Here is a 15,719-nt window from a genome sequence, read left to right as displayed (position 1 = left end):
TACAACCTTAAAAACTCATTTTTGTATAATTTTTTAGATTTTTGTTAGATTTTTCTTTTTCTTTTTTATTTATTTATTTTTTCACCCATCAACATTCCGCCCCCTGGCACGTGCCGCCCGGGGCGGACCGCCCCTCCAGCCCCAGCCACCCCCCTTTCCACGCTACTGTTTCAAAGTCCGCCATTCTTGTTTACATACTAAAGGCCGGCGCCAGCGTCCTCTCCCTTCCAAAGAAAAAAGGTAATGCGTGTGTGTTCGTATATATTTAGCTATTTGTATTATACAGGGAAAGAGTAATGCTCATTGGGTCCCGTCTTCTACTCACCAATTTATCGTACATTGGCTCAAATTCGTGTACGTTCATCGATGTGGAACTCCGCATGTTTCAGAGTTCAATCCTCAACAATTTGTTGCTTTTTCAAAATATTACATTCGCATTTCTTTGTGGATTCACTAAATTTTATTCAGTGCTGCCAGTGTCCTCAACTTCATAGTGTCATTTGACTAAGAGCAAATACAAAAATATTTCAAGGGATGAGATGATGGGGTTGCAACTCCCGGGATGACGCAGAGACGGTCCTACTAAATAACGCCCGGTAGCGACCGGTGAATTCCTATGGTTCCCGAGCGTTGTGTAAGCCTGTTTTTTCAGTTTCAATGGTTCATATCATATGAATGATTCGTCTGCTAGTGAATTCACAAAAACAATCGTTGGATTTAGAAGGAGAAATGACACACAAAGTGGAAAATCCTTTGCCTTTAGCGCCCGGTCCGTGGCGGCAATGCCCAGCAACGCCCGGCGATTTTTCCTTCTCAATTCAATGTTTTTTTTTTTTTCGTGAACTCACTAGTAGACGAATCATTCATATGATATGAACCATTGGAATTGAAAAAAAAACAAAAAACAGGCTTACACAACGCCCGGGCACCATAGGAAACCGCCGGTTGCCCCGCAGGGGTATTTCTAAAATATTCAGGTAAAGAATTATCAATTCATAGCTGGGTATATGCTAATCAAGTACTGTTTATTTAGAGAGAAAGTTATGCTTCGAATCATTACAACCCTAAACACACACACACACAGATTATGAGTCAAACACATGATCAAAGACCTTGGTAAATCACACACACACACACAAGGCCCGGTGGCGGATTGGTAAAGCACTGGCCTCACAAGCCGGAGAACCGGGGATCGATTCCCCGGCCGGGCGGAGACAAGTTGGGTTTGTCTCCTTTCACGTGTAGCCCCTGTTCACCTAGCAGCGAGTAGGTACGGGACATTAGTCAAGGAGTTGTGACCTTGCATTCCCGGTGTGTGGAGTGTGAGTGGTCTCAAACCTACCCAGAGATCTGCTAATAATGAGCTCAGCTCACTGCTGTAGGGTGGTGTCTGGCTGTCTCGAAAAGAGGCTGCAGCAGATCCGAGGTGAATACACACACACACACACACACACACACACACACACACACACACACACACCACAACAAAAAAGGAAAGAACATACATAAAAAGTTGGTACAACATAAATGTAATGAGGCTAAGGATAAAAGAGACAAAGCTTAGGAGAAATGAAAAAAAAAAAACAAGCAAATGGCTAATGTACATCAAACTAAGATATGATTATGTAAAAATATTCAGAAATGAAAAGAGAAACTATGAAAAAATAATAGGAAAAAGCAAGGAAGAACCTAAACTATTTTACAGATATGTAAATGGCAAGCTGAAGAATAAACAAGAAATAGAAAAGCAGCACCAGGGTAAATACAAATATACAGAAGAACTGGAAATGGCTGAAATTATGATCGACCACTTCAAATCAGTATTCACAATTGAAAACTCACCTAACTGTGAGGAAATAGAGAAAGATATCCCTCTCAATGAAAGAAATAATTGTAACACAGAAGGAAATCAGTAACCAAATCAAAACCCTTGATGTCAGAAAATCACATGGTCCAGACGGAATTGCAAATTGGATACTGAAAGAATGCATGGAGGAATTAACAGGTAAAATATACAATATAATTAGATTCTCACTTCAAGAAGGAAAAGTGCTACAAGACTGGAAGAATGCAAATATTGTACATACATATACCAAGGCTTTTTCCCCCTTCCAAGGGAGGTAGCCAAAAAGGGAAAGGCATAAAAACACTCCCACCCATTTCATCCCTAAATACACTCCACACCCCTCCCACCCTCCCTCTCATCTGAGCACCTCCTGGATGACGGGTCATCCCTGCACCCTGCCCACCGCCCTGGGTCAGAAGCAGTGTCGCAAGACACAGTACATCCACAGCAAGGCCGCTTCATTTAATCGGCGACCCCCCCTCTCCGTCCCCCTTTGCATATAAGGCGAGGACGGGGAGAAATCCCTTCGGGAAAAGTGAAGACAAATATTGTACCGATTTATAAGGAAGGAAACAAGGAAAATCCATCAAATTACTGACTGGTCTCCCTGACAAGCACAGTAGCAAAAATTTGTGAAAAGATCATCAAAAATAGATGGGTTAAACATCTGGAAGGAAAGATTATAGTGAATCTAAATCAATTTGGATTCAGACAAGGAAGATCATGTACAACAAACTTGATCTGGTTCTACTTGAGATTAATAGATGTAATACAAGAGAGAGATGGTTGGGCAGACTGCCTTTCTGGACCTACAAAAGGCATTTGATAAGGTACCACACAAGAAATTAATAAGGAAAATAGAGTCATTAGGTGGCATTAGAGGAAAATTATTGGAATGGATGAAAGACTTCCTGACTGGAAGGAAAATGAGAGTAGTAATTAGAGATGAATTCTCAAATTGGGTAGAAATGATAAGTGGTGTCCTGCAGGGATCTGAATTTACTCAGAATCAGTAGACAGAGTATGCAAATGTGTTTGTGATTATTCTAACCTGTGGGCTGAATCAAAGCGATGATAATGCAATACAATTTATTAACCCATTCAACTCCGATGACAAGATTCTTGTCATTTGGTCAAATAAAACAAAAAATCATAAAACACCAAAATGTTTGATCAAACACCAGAAAAATATGACGTCAGTCCTCGCTTCGCTCGGGAGCGAAGCGAGGACTGACGTCATATTTTTCTGGTGTTTGATCAAACATTTTGGTGTTTTATGATTTTTTGTTTTATTTGACCAAATGACAAGAATCTTGTCGTCGGAGTTGAATGGGTTAAGATGACTCACTACACCTGGAAAATGAGACTCGCTACACTAGGAAAATAAAGTGGGAAATGAAACCACAATTAGTGAGTACATTGAAATTAATTTTTGATGATATTCAAAAGGACAAAAAAAAAAAAAAATGAGGAGGGCTATGATGCAGATGGTGCAAGAAGGGAGTATCAAATAGTGAGAGATAAGGAAAACAGACTGATATCAAACAAAAAAACTTAAATATTATAGACAAAAGATGCCTGAGGCAGGATTAAATATCACAGAGTTATACAAAATAATAGATAGTTTAACAACAAGAAGGAATTATTACCAGAAGGATACTCTGATGAAATGCTAGCAAAAATGTTTGTTGATTTTTGGCAATGAGATTAAGAATATTGAGGAAACATTTAAACAAGTTCATCTGTGTGTGGCAAATAAATTGATGTTTCCACAGTAAAGTTACTGAATTATAAACAAAATGACAGAACCATGGTGAAATCTATAGTAAGCAGAGTGAAACCAACTTTATGTGAAAATTATTCTGTGCCTCTATTGGAAATAGTAAATTGTAAAACCCTTGAGGATATCTTGCAGGCATTTCTGGAGATAGTACATACATATATTAAAGGCATCCCCCCCCCTTATAAGAGAGGTAGCCAAGAAACAATGGCATAAAAACCACCCCCAACACTTCCATTACCTATCACACTCAATTTCCCTCCCTCTTATCTTGGCACCTCCAGGATGACAGGTCATCCCTGCATCTTGTCCACTGCCCTAGGTCAGAAGCAGCATCACAAGATACAGCACATCCACAGCAAGGCCCCTTCATTAAATCGGCGACCCCCCCCCCCTCTCCATCCCCTCATGCAGAATTGGAGAAGACAGGAAGAAATCCCTTTGGGCTGCATCAAATTTTTCTCACACATACTCCCTCACCCCCCATTCCACCTCATGGATCACATCATCCATATACAACCATTCTCCACTCACCCGTCTTCTGTCCACTTCCGTCCTTCCTCAACAGACATTCCCCTCTGCCTCCATTACCCCATCCATCCATCTCATCTTAGGTTACCCCTTCATGTTCACTCCTTCCACATCTGCCTTCCACACCTCTTTTACTAGTCTTTCTTCACTCATTCTTTCCATGTATCCAAATCATCCCAATACTCTTTCATCCACCCTATCACCCAACTCCCTTTCCGCCCCCATTCTTCTCCTCACCTCATTTTTCACTTTATCCAGCCTAGTAACCGCTATCATACTTCTCAGACACCTAATCTCAAACACATTCAAACTCCTTCTCTCCTCCTCTCTTATGTTCCATGTTTCTGCCCCATACAGTGCTGTTAGCACTGTCACTCCTTCATACAATCTCCTCTTAGCATCCATTCCCAAATGTCTATTTCTCATTACAGTTTTTAATTCACCAAAGCATTTACTGGCTTCTTTCAGTCTACATTCTTCCTCCACCTCCACTTGTCCTTTTCCTACCACATTTGCACCCAAGTATCTAAAACTATCCACTTCCTCCAGTCTCCCTTAATACTCACTTCCAGTGTAACCCTTTTGGTGTTGAGGGTTACATAAGGAGGACTTAGTGCGGGCTAGATAAACTTCCAAAACGTCACTTTTCTTCTTTTTATTATAAAATTGGAATTTATCTAGTTTCAATACACTATTATCATACAGTCTGGTTCAAAAAAGAAAAGATCACTAACACACGTTGCACAGCTTTCTTTCACAATTGTTATCTATATAGTTTTGAGCACTATGGCACCTCACTCACTAAGTTCTAGTTCTTAGAGCTCATCTCACACCAACCTCCTCCTGGTCGTGTGCACTGGGGTTTTGTTCAGGGAAATGCTGAGTTTGGTGAATTTTAAAGTGCTTTCAGTCACTTTGTTAACGTTTTTAGTGGGGTTGTTTCGCCCTATACAATTTTGTTCTAGGTTCATAATTTTCGAACATGATATGTTGTATACATAATATATATCCAGGGGGAAAGGGTTGAACAGTATTGTGTTCCCGTGTGTTAATCTGAGTTGGTGATTGATGGTATCTATTGTGTGTTCGTGTGTGTGTTTGCTTCCGGGCGCCCGGCAAAAACTGCTGATTCAATTGGCGTCAGTTTGACGATCAGAACGGATGTCAATGTGCCGTGATGTCTGGTGCATGGTGATGCTGTATGTGGTGTATACACCAGTCTGCTGCCACTTTCACCCCTTGTACATCTCATCACCTTACTTTTACCCACATTTATCTTCAACTTCCTTCTTTCACACACATTCCCAAGTGATGAAAAGCTAGCAATTGTGAAACCCATATTTAAAGGCAAATTAGATTCATAGTGTTTAACCTTTTATAAACCTGTATCAAATTTAACATTTCTATTTATCTATACACCAGGGGCTTTTTTTTCCCTTACCAGGGAGGTAGCCAAAGTTGAAAGGCATATACCCACTCACAGCCATTTCATCCTTACCCATTCCACTCCCATCCACCGTGCTTTCCTTCATCAAATTTCACCTTCTCATGGATGATGGGTCATCCCTGTATCTTGCCCACTGCAGGATACATTTCTGTCTAGATCAATTGATAGAACACTTGAACAAAGGAAACATTTTACCAGATAATCAGTCTGCATATAGACATTTTTATTCCACTAAAACTTCTTTATGTATGGTGACAAATTATCTACTTTTACTGATGAATGAAGGAAAATATGGTCTCTTAATCCTACTTGACCTGAGTGCTGCTTTTCATACTGTTCTACATAGCTCATTACTTGAAGCTTGTAAGACTATTGGCATTGAAGGTGAAACATTAACCTATTTAGAAAGCTATCTTAAAAATATAACCTATTGTGTATTGGGTCCTATTTCATTTTCCATTTATACCATTGAACTGTCACATTTGCTAAGAAAAAATCCTGTTTTTAATTTTAGATTACTTGTTGATGATAGTCAATTCCACATGTCCCTGAGTAACATTATGAAAACCAGAAAAAATTGATGATATAAGAGAAGTCAAGGTTTGGATATTAAGGAAATGAAATTAAATGATGACAAATCAATGCTTAAAAGTTGTAAAGAAAACTTATTTAAACAGCTCTTCGGGCTACATCAGATTATTATTGACGCGCAATCCCTATGTTTCTCTTAGCCTATAGTTTACTTCTCCACTCCATCCTTTCCTGCCCCATGCCAACCCAAATACCTAGAGCTATCCACTTCTTCCAGCCTTTCTTCTTTAAGGCTTACCTCTAACTCACTGCCATCCTCTTCCCTTGTACATCAAAGGATTACAAAGGCGGAGCATGCCGACAGGAGACCTTTTGATCCATATCTAGGTCGGATGCAAAAAAAAAATCATATTAATAATAAATAAAAACTATAATAATGTAAATAACAAATAAAATACATAAATAAATGCATAGGTATAGTTGAATAACAAACAGGTAAATAGTAAATGATAATAAATTGACATATAACTAATAATGAATGAAAATCAGACAGACAAATTATAACAAAACAAAAACAAATAATATAACATAAATTATAATCATTACAGCATCTTACTTAGGTATTTATCTAAATGATTCTTTAAGCTTCGAACTGAACTACATTGCACTATCTGTGCAGGAAGTTTATTCCTTTCATTAACTACACGGTTGGCAAAGTTGTTTCTACCTACTTCCAAATTGAATCTATTTCCGGACAGTTTGAGACCATTGTTTCTTGTCTGATTCTCATTCAATGTGAAAATTTTGTCACTTTTGATGTTGTCAATTCCCTTTAAAATCTTAAAGACCTGTATCAAATCACCTCTGAGTCTACGCTTTTTTTAGGGAAAACAGATTCATGTGCTTAAGTCGATTTTCGTATGATTTATTTTTGATATTTGGAATCAGTTTTGTGGCTCGCCGTTGTACTTTTTCCAGTCTGTCAATGTCTTTAATGAGACTCGGTGACCATACGGAAACAGCATATTCCAAATGTTGACGAACTAACAATATATATAGCTTGTTAATGAGTGATGGACTTTTGAAATCAAAAGATCGCGCAATTAATCCCAGAATCTTGTTTGCTTTCTCAGAGGCTGAAATACACTGCTTGAATGATATGAGGTCGTTACTGATAATTACGCCGAGATCTTTTTCACTATCCACTTTTGTTTAGATAAATTGTAATCGTACCTACTGTTCTTTTTACCTATGTGCATTACGTTGCATTTACTTGTGTTAAATTTCATTAGCCACTTTTCAGACCATTGCTGTAATTGATCTAAATCTTCTTGAATATCTAATTGGTTTGAGTGATCATTTGCCACTCTGCACAGTTTTGTATCATCAGCAAATTTGGAAACAGTAGATTTTAGTCCATGGTCTATATCATTTATATATACTATGAATAGAAGTGGCCCAAGAACGGAACCCTGAGGAACTCCACTTGCAACACTTTTCCATCCAGAAGTTTTTCCATTTAAAACAACTCTCTGTTTTTGACCTTTCAACCAATTACTAGTCCAACCTAATAGGCTACCACTTATTCCATGCAAAGCTAATTTAGTAAGTAGTCTTTCGTGTGGGACGGTATCAAAAGCTTTTGCAAAGTCTAGATATATTAAATCTATATTGTTTCTTTTGTCATAATTCGAGATAACTGTGTTGTAGAATTCGAGTAAATTAGTCACGCAAGAACGTTTCCGTCTGAAACCATGCTGGCTATCATTTATCAAACGGTTACTTTCTAAATGATATTCGATAACATCTCTGATGATAGTTTCCATTATTTTTCCTATGATTGAAGTCAAACTTATAGGCCTATAGTTATTTGGTTTCTTTTTGTCACCTTTTTTGAATATGGGAGTAACGTTAGCTAGCTTCCATTCTCTTGGGACATCTCCGGATATGATGGATTTCTTGAAAATAATTTCTAATGGAACTACAATCTCATTTTTCATTTCCTTTAAGATTTACCCACATTTGCCTTCAACTTTCTCACATCACATGCCCTCCTAAATACTGTCACAAACTCCCTACTTTGACCCTGCCACAACCACAGTGTCATCAGCAAACAGCAACTGGCTTACCTCCCACTTTTCTCCATTTTCTTTAACCATCTCCAGACCCTTGCCCATACCCTTGCCTTTACCTCCTGTACTACCCCATCTGTGTACCAGTATTAGAAGTATTAAACACAACTACAAAAGAAAAAATATGAATTTAGCATTTGTAGTTTTTGACACTTCTTTTGCTTGAGTCATAGCATTCAGTGAACATGCAAAAGAAGTATGGCATGATACAGACCCTTGCCTTTACCTCCTGTACTACCCCATCCATGTACCAGTATTAGGAGTATTAAACACAACTACAAAAGAAAAAATATAAATTTAACATTTGTAGTTTTTGATACTTCTTTTGCTTGAGTCATAGCATTCAGTGAACACAAGTCTTTAGCTTTTTAAATGTCACTTTGCTATCACTACTCTCAATGTCATCTGCGAGCTTGTTAGATAGTCTTAGTACACATCTTGCAAAAGCTCTGAAACCAGTTTCCAAGTTGCTCCTGAACTCATCTAAGCCATTTAGTTCTAGGCAATGGGTCAGCATCATATATGTCTGGTTGGAACTCTCGTAATAGATCTCTTATGTATCATGGTTTCCCAAACTTTAAGGCTTGCTAAGTCAAGACACATATATCATAAATGATTCTTGCACTGATTGGTAACCAGTGTACTTCAATTAATGCTGGTGGGATTCTTGCTCGCCAAGACAAACCCTTAATTAGTCTTAAAGCCCTATCCATAACATTTTGTAAGCTCTTCAGAAGATAATTTGGTATGCTGTAATAACATATGCAAGCATTGTTATCATTTTCTGATCTATTTCTTTTTAAGAGCAAGGTTCCTGTTACTCTTATGACATTATTAATTTGATCATAAAATGTCAGTTTATAGTTAAGTGACATTCCTAAATCCTTGACCACTCCTTTCATTTTCATATTTTCACATTCCATCCCTACATACTCCACTCCTATTCACCCCCCTCCCTCATTCTTATCTTGGCTCCTCCAGGATGATGGGTCATCCCTGCATCTTACCCACTGTCATAGGTCAGAAGTAACGTAGCAAGACACAGCACATCTGCAGTAAGGCCACTTCATTTAATCAGCAAGCCCCCTTTCCGTCCCCTCATACAAAAAAAGAGAAGACGGGGAGAAATTCCTTTGGGCTGCGCCAAAATACCGTTCACACATACTCCCTTCGCCACCCCCCCCGACGCCCCTGCTATGCATCACAGCATTATCAATACTCAACCAAACGGCACACCCCCCGATCGTCTACTTTCCTCAACAAATATCTCCTCTTTCTCAATGTTTTTTACCCTATCCATCCATCTCATTCCTGGTACCCCCTCATGTTCACTCCTTCCACCTCTGTCTTCCACACCTCTTTTACTAATCTTTCCTCACTCATTCTTTCCGTGTGTCCAAACCACCCAATACTGTTTCATCAACCCTATCTCCCAACTCCCTTTCCACCCCCGTCCTCCTCACCTCTTCATTTTTCACTCTAGTGGAAGGTGAGTCAGCTGTTTGCTGATGATACTATGGTTGTGGCAGGGTCAGAGTAGGGATTAAGGAAGTTAGTGATAGTATTTAGGAGGGTATGCGATAGGAAAAAGTTGAAGGGAAATGTGGGTAAAAGTATGGTAATTATGAGATGTACAAGGGAAGAGAATAGCAGTGAATTAGAAGTAAGCTTTAAAGAAGAAAGGCTGGAGGAAGTGGACAGCTTTAGGTATTTGGGTTGGCATGTGGCAGGAAAGGATGGGGTGGCAGTGGAAGTAAACTATAGGCTAAGAGAAATAAGTAAATGCCTTCAGGGATTTAAAAGTGTTATAAGAAATATGCATTTGGGAATGGATGCAAAGAGGAAAACGTATGAAGGGATGATTGTGCAGAGGGTACTGGGGCAGAAACATGGAATTTTAGAGAGGCAGAGAGGAAAAGTTCAAATGTGTGTGAAATTAAATGTTTGAGAAGTATGGTAGGAGTTAAAGGTATGATAAAGTGAGAAATGAGGTAGTCAGAAGGAGAGCTGGGATGGAAAGGGAGATGGCAGATATGCTAGATGAAAGAGTATTGGGATGGTTTGGACACATGGGATGAATGATTGAATAAAGATAAAAGAGGTGTGGAAGGCAGAGGCAGATGGAGTGAACTTCTGGGGATAACTGAGGATGAGATAGATGGACAGGGTGGAAGGGGTGTTGAGCAAGAGAGGAATGTATGTTGAGCAAGGAAAGGAGATATGAGTGAGTGGAGAGTGGTTGTTGTTGTTGTTGTCGTTCCCTAGACTGTCTGTCCGAGCAGTCCCGTCTCCCCAAGGAAGGCTACAGCCGAAACTGGGTTTTCCCACAAATCCTTTATAGTGTATGTTGTGTTGTTTGCGTGCATGATTGTGTATAATGCAGTCTTCCATTATGTGTTGTATGGTATGGGGTGAAGTGTTACATCCTGGGCAGCTGTTCACAACACGGTCGTCCAGCCTCTTCTGGTAGCTTAGAAGTGCTGGGTGGTGACCGCATCGCAGTCTGGCCAAGTGGACTCTGTCCTTTCGTGGGAGAGAGGATTCAGAAGGGTGGATATCAGGGGGTCTGGCATGCAGCAGTGTGTTGTCTTTCAGTGTGTTAATGGAGCGGTGAGTGATATGATTATGAATATGTTTCCGGAGGCTGGTATTTGGTGGTTGTGGAGGAAGAGAAGAGAGTATCTGTGCGTAATAAAGGTCTTTGGGTGTAGTTTTAATGTTTCTTGGTGTGTGTGGGTGTTCTGCTATGTAGTGTAGCGGGTGTGATGTGTTTGTGGTGGCTGCAGCAAGTGTTTGTATGCCTCTCATGTCGAGGTGGTCCTTGACTTTGAGGACTTTTGTTTCATGGTGTAAATGGTCTGTAGGTGATGTATTTGTGCAGCCTGTAATTGTTTTTAGGGCTTTGTTTTGTATGATTTGAAGGGTGTTGTGGTGTGTCTCACTGAGATTAGGAGCCCATGCAGGACTCGCATAATTCATCACTGAGCGTATGCATTGTTTGTATATTGTTATATTAGTTTCTTTGTTTTGTCCAAATGTTGTTCCTGTGATTGACTTAAGTGCGTTAAGTCTAGGTGTGCATTTGTTTTTTATGTTTGTGAGGTGTTGTTTGAAAGACATGGATGTATCGTATGTTACACCAAGAATTTTCGGTGTGTTTGTGTGTGGTATTAGAGTGTTGTTGATGTAGAGATGAGGTATGTATTTGTGTTCTTTTGTCCAGTTGGTGAGAAGTGTTGCTGTAGATTTGGTTGGAGCTATTTTGAGTCTGTTTGTGATGAACCATGTGTTGAGTGTGTCAAGGTAAGGCTGGATTATTTCTGCAGCTTTGTCTGTGTTACGATGTGTGCATGTGATTGTTATGTCGTCTGCGTAGGAAGAGATTTGTATTTCTGAGGTGTCTGGCGTGGGTAAGTCATGCATGTATAGATTAAATAATGTGGGGGATAGAACTGAGCCCTGTGGTACTCCGTTCTTAATGTTTCTGATGTGCGATGATTGGCCATTATATGACACATGAGCATTCCTGCCTGCCAGATAATTGGCCAGCCATCTTTTGGTGTTATTGTGCATGTCTGTGTTATATATTTTATTTGTTAGGTTGTGTTGGGGAATAGCATCAAAAGCTTCACTAATATCTAGTGTTATAAGAAGTGTTCTGTGGTGGGGCCTATCTGAATTGATGCCATCAAAAATTCTTTGTGTGAGGTTTGTCAGAAGAGTGTTTGTGGAGTGTAGTGGCCTAAAGCCGTGTTGTGAGTCAGCAAGGGGAATATATGGTGTGACAAGTTTAAGTATTAGGCGTTCAATGACTTTAGAGGGGGTGCAGAGAAGTGTGATTGGGCGGTGCGATGTTGGGATTGTTGGGTCTTTGTTTGGTTTTGGAATGGTGATTATTTTACCATGCTTCCAGATGTCGGGTATAGTGTTGTGTGAATAGCTGTAGTTTGCAATGTTTGTGAGTGCGTGTATACCTTGTGGTCCAATGTGATTTAGGTGGATGTTGCTTATGTTATCAGGGCCACAGGCAGATGAGTGCTTGAGATTATGCATTATGAGTTTTGTCTGACTGTCTATGAAGGGTGTATAGTCTGAGTCTGTGGGGAAGTCTTTCTTACGTCGAATGGTGCGTCGGTCGTCAGGGTGAGATGTAAGATGGCTCGTCTGTGCAAAATGACGTATGAGTGCGTTTGCTTGTTGTCTGTTTGAGGGTAGATTATCTGTTGTTGTGATTATTGCTGCGTGAGAGCGTGTAGTGTTAGTGTTGGATAGTGTGATGCTGTTGAGTGTTTTGTACAATTTGCTGGTGTTTGTTTTGTGATCAAGTGTATTGATAAAGTTTTGCCAATTTTGTGTTTTTTGTTCATGTATTTTATTGGCAATCACAGTGTTTAGTGTTTGTATTTGGTCTGCTATGTTTTGAGGGATAGGTGTGGTGGTATCGTGTTTAAGTGTGTCACGTTGTCTGATGAGGTCTTGGATTTCTGGTGTGAAGTTGGGGTTGTGTGATTTTCTGTTGCCTCTAGGGATGTATCTCTTGTCTGCGTTTTGTATGATTGTATTAAAAGCGTGCACAGCATTGTTTATGTTTGTGATTGGTGTACTGTTAAGTGTTTCAAAATGTTGTTCTGTCTCTTCAGTAAAGGCTTCCCAGTTAGCTCTCTTGTAATTGGTGTAAGTGTGTCTGTGGCCAGCTGGGGTGCATCTTGTTTTGGTGGTGATGATGATTGGAAGGTGGTCAGAGCCAAGGGCTCCGACCACTCTCCATGATGTTGTTGGGGTTAGGCAGGGGGAGCAAAAGGTGATATCAGGAGAGGAGGGAGTGTAGAGGGCTTGGTATGGGATATGTGTATGATTATGCGTGTTGTTCATGATAGTCAATGAGTCGAATTGAGTCTGTATATCAAACCCTCTGTCTGTGTCAGGGTTGTCGACAAACCAGGCAGACGACTTGGCGTTGAAGTCACCACCCATGATCAGGTTGGGGATTGAGGTTAGTTGGCTGAGTTGAGGTCTGAAGGTGTTTGGAACTGTGGGGGATGATTGGGGGGGAATGTACATGTTAACTATTGTTAGTGTTGAATTGTTGCCTGTGCGGATACGAATGGATTGGGTTTCTGTTGTGTTATCTGTGGTAGGGAGGAGAATTTTGGTTGTGGCACTTGTGTCCACAAAACAGATGGAATGGTGGATCAGGGTGATGAGTCCACCGCCATTGCCGTCAGTCCGGTCTTGTCTGATGGTGGTGTAATTATGAAATGATGGTGTTTTGTGTGAGTGTCTTAATTTTGTTTCTTGTAAAATTGCAATGTGTATGTTGTGTTGTTTAAGAAAGTGTTCAAGTTCATGTTTTTTAGTGTTAATACCGTCAATGTTGTGTTGTAATATGTTGATGTTGTGTGTTTTGTATGTGTTGTATGTTGCCGTTTGGGGTTGAGGTTGGGGTGGTAGTGGGGAAGGTGTAGGATCTGGGTCAGAGGGGGGGAAAGGAGAGATCGGGGACAAAGGAAGGGGAGTACTAATCGGGGGTAAGGGCAAAGGGAAATTGGGAGTGGGTAAGGGTGTTGGCTGTGGTTGGGGAGGTGGGATTGGGGTTACTGGAGGGCAGGTAGAACATGTCCAAGTGTTTGTGTATTGGTTTGTGTCAGCAAGTGTTGTACAAGTGAGGTGGGCCCAGTTTTTGCACATATTGCACTGAACTGAGCCCCTTGTCTGTCTGCTCGAAGTAATGGGTTTAGAGCATGTTGGGCATGTGTATTTTGTGGTGGGCCCAGGATTGCTCTCTACATCTCCGGCTAAAAGTAGAAGAAGAGGGGTGATCGCCGGAAAATGACCCCTCAGTGCAGAAAAAACGTAACATTGTGTGTTGGAAAAAAAAGGATTGTGGTACTCCCCCAGGTAGGCGTAGTTCCTCCTTGGGGATCGGTGCCATCTGCGTAGAGCTGATGGCCAGGGGTGGTTGCTGCTGATTGGCCCCCAACTCTTGGGGTTGGGGGGTGGTCCCACGACGTAGACGTTGCAGCTCCAGGACCTTGCAGATGGGGGGTTAAGGAGTGGTGATATTTGAATGATATATTGATGCAGCTCGGAGGGATTTCTCCCTGTCTTCTCTTTTTCTGTTTGGGGATAGAGAGGTGGGTATTCGAAAGGGGGAGGATTATATTTCTGGTGTTCTGTGCTTTGCCTTCAATTTCATATAAATTCTCAGTGGTTTGGCATCTGTGTTACCGGCTCTGGGTAGTGGACATGAAGCCAAATGTGACAAGATTGCTGCTGTAGTGGCCCTGTTTAAGGCAGGGCATTCTAGGAAGGAAATATCTGAAAATACAGGAGTTACAGTGGATTCAGTGCAACGCCAGTTGTTACATTTCAAGGATGGTGGGGGGGCAGTGTTGCACTGTGTAGCAAATCTATGAGAATTGTCTATCTTACGCCTAATAACATTTAAAGTGCATGGTGTGAGATTCCTGGGTCTGCTACATTGACGTGGGGTGGGTAGTGACGTCCCCCCACACACGCCATCCTTGAAAACAGAGTTGCACTGAGTACAACAACCAGAGTTGCACTGAATACACTGTAACTCCCGTATTTTCAGAGATTTCCTTCGCAGAATGCCCTGTCTCAAACAGGGCCACTATAGAAGCAATCTTGTCACATTTGATTTCATGTCCACTACCTATAGCCAGCAACACAGATGCCAAACCACTGAGAATCAAAGGCAAAGTGCAGAGCTCCAGAAATGGAATCCTCACCCTGTTGAATCTCAAACAACACCAAGCCTGGAAACACTGCATGCCCTGGTGGCAGCCAACCTTGGTCTCGGTGCCAGGCATATGGAAAAATATTTGGCTTGCTTGGGATATTGAGGGCGAGGGACTTGCAGTGATAGGTAAGGCTTGGTTGACTCAATTATTTTTTCTCACTCTAAGATAATAGACATAAACATATTATAGATTTATATATTGGCTTGTGGTACTATTTCTGCCAAAATTCACTCTTTTACTCACAAATCCTGGTGGGGAGGGGGCCAAAGGTATTCCCTGATAGATGGAAACCAAGTGATTTGCTGTAGAAACCAATAAATGATTCACAAGCATTACGCACTTATTTCTGACATCTTTAGTTATTAGGTGTGTGTAAACCTCTGTCATTTTTACTAATATTTCTTATTTCCAGTTGACTGCTTTTATATCCTTCAACACTTTTTTTTTTTTTTTTTTTTTTTTTTTTTTCCTATTAATTTTCACATTACCAATCACCTAAGAAATTGCTACAGGCCACAAATATCCACATAAGTAATTTGTAGCTCCTTTGAAGTGGCTGATTCCACTGAATAACTATAGCTCAAACAAACTTTTCCCACCGTGTGCCTAGTTTTAGTGATTGATGGAAGTGAGGGGTGAATCTAACTTAACCTAGTTGTAGGAAGGGAGAAGTTAGGATAGATTGACT

General features: G+C 40.6%; 1 protein-coding gene across 2 annotated transcripts in view; it reads left to right on the top strand.

The window, feature by feature from the left end:
- Window positions 1–185: 185 nt before the first annotated feature.
- The window catches only part of LOC143031871 (uncharacterized), a 36,466-nt gene continuing 20,932 nt past the window's right edge, over window positions 186–15,719 (top strand). The window contains exon 1 of one of the 2 annotated variants that reach the window (XM_076196229.1): window positions 186–240. The gene's annotated coding sequence lies outside the window, so the exon portion shown is untranslated. The remainder of the gene's footprint in view (window positions 241–15,719) is intronic. The other variant, XM_076196228.1, reaches the window with a different exon arrangement.

Source organism: Oratosquilla oratoria, chromosome 12, assembly GCF_046742065.1.
Source record: "Oratosquilla oratoria isolate Oo_2021 chromosome 12, ASM4674206v1, whole genome shotgun sequence".
NCBI lineage: Eukaryota > Metazoa > Arthropoda > Malacostraca > Stomatopoda > Squillidae > Oratosquilla > Oratosquilla oratoria.
Note: the sequence above shows the minus strand (reverse complement) of the source record. Positions and strands in the feature narration are given on the sequence as shown.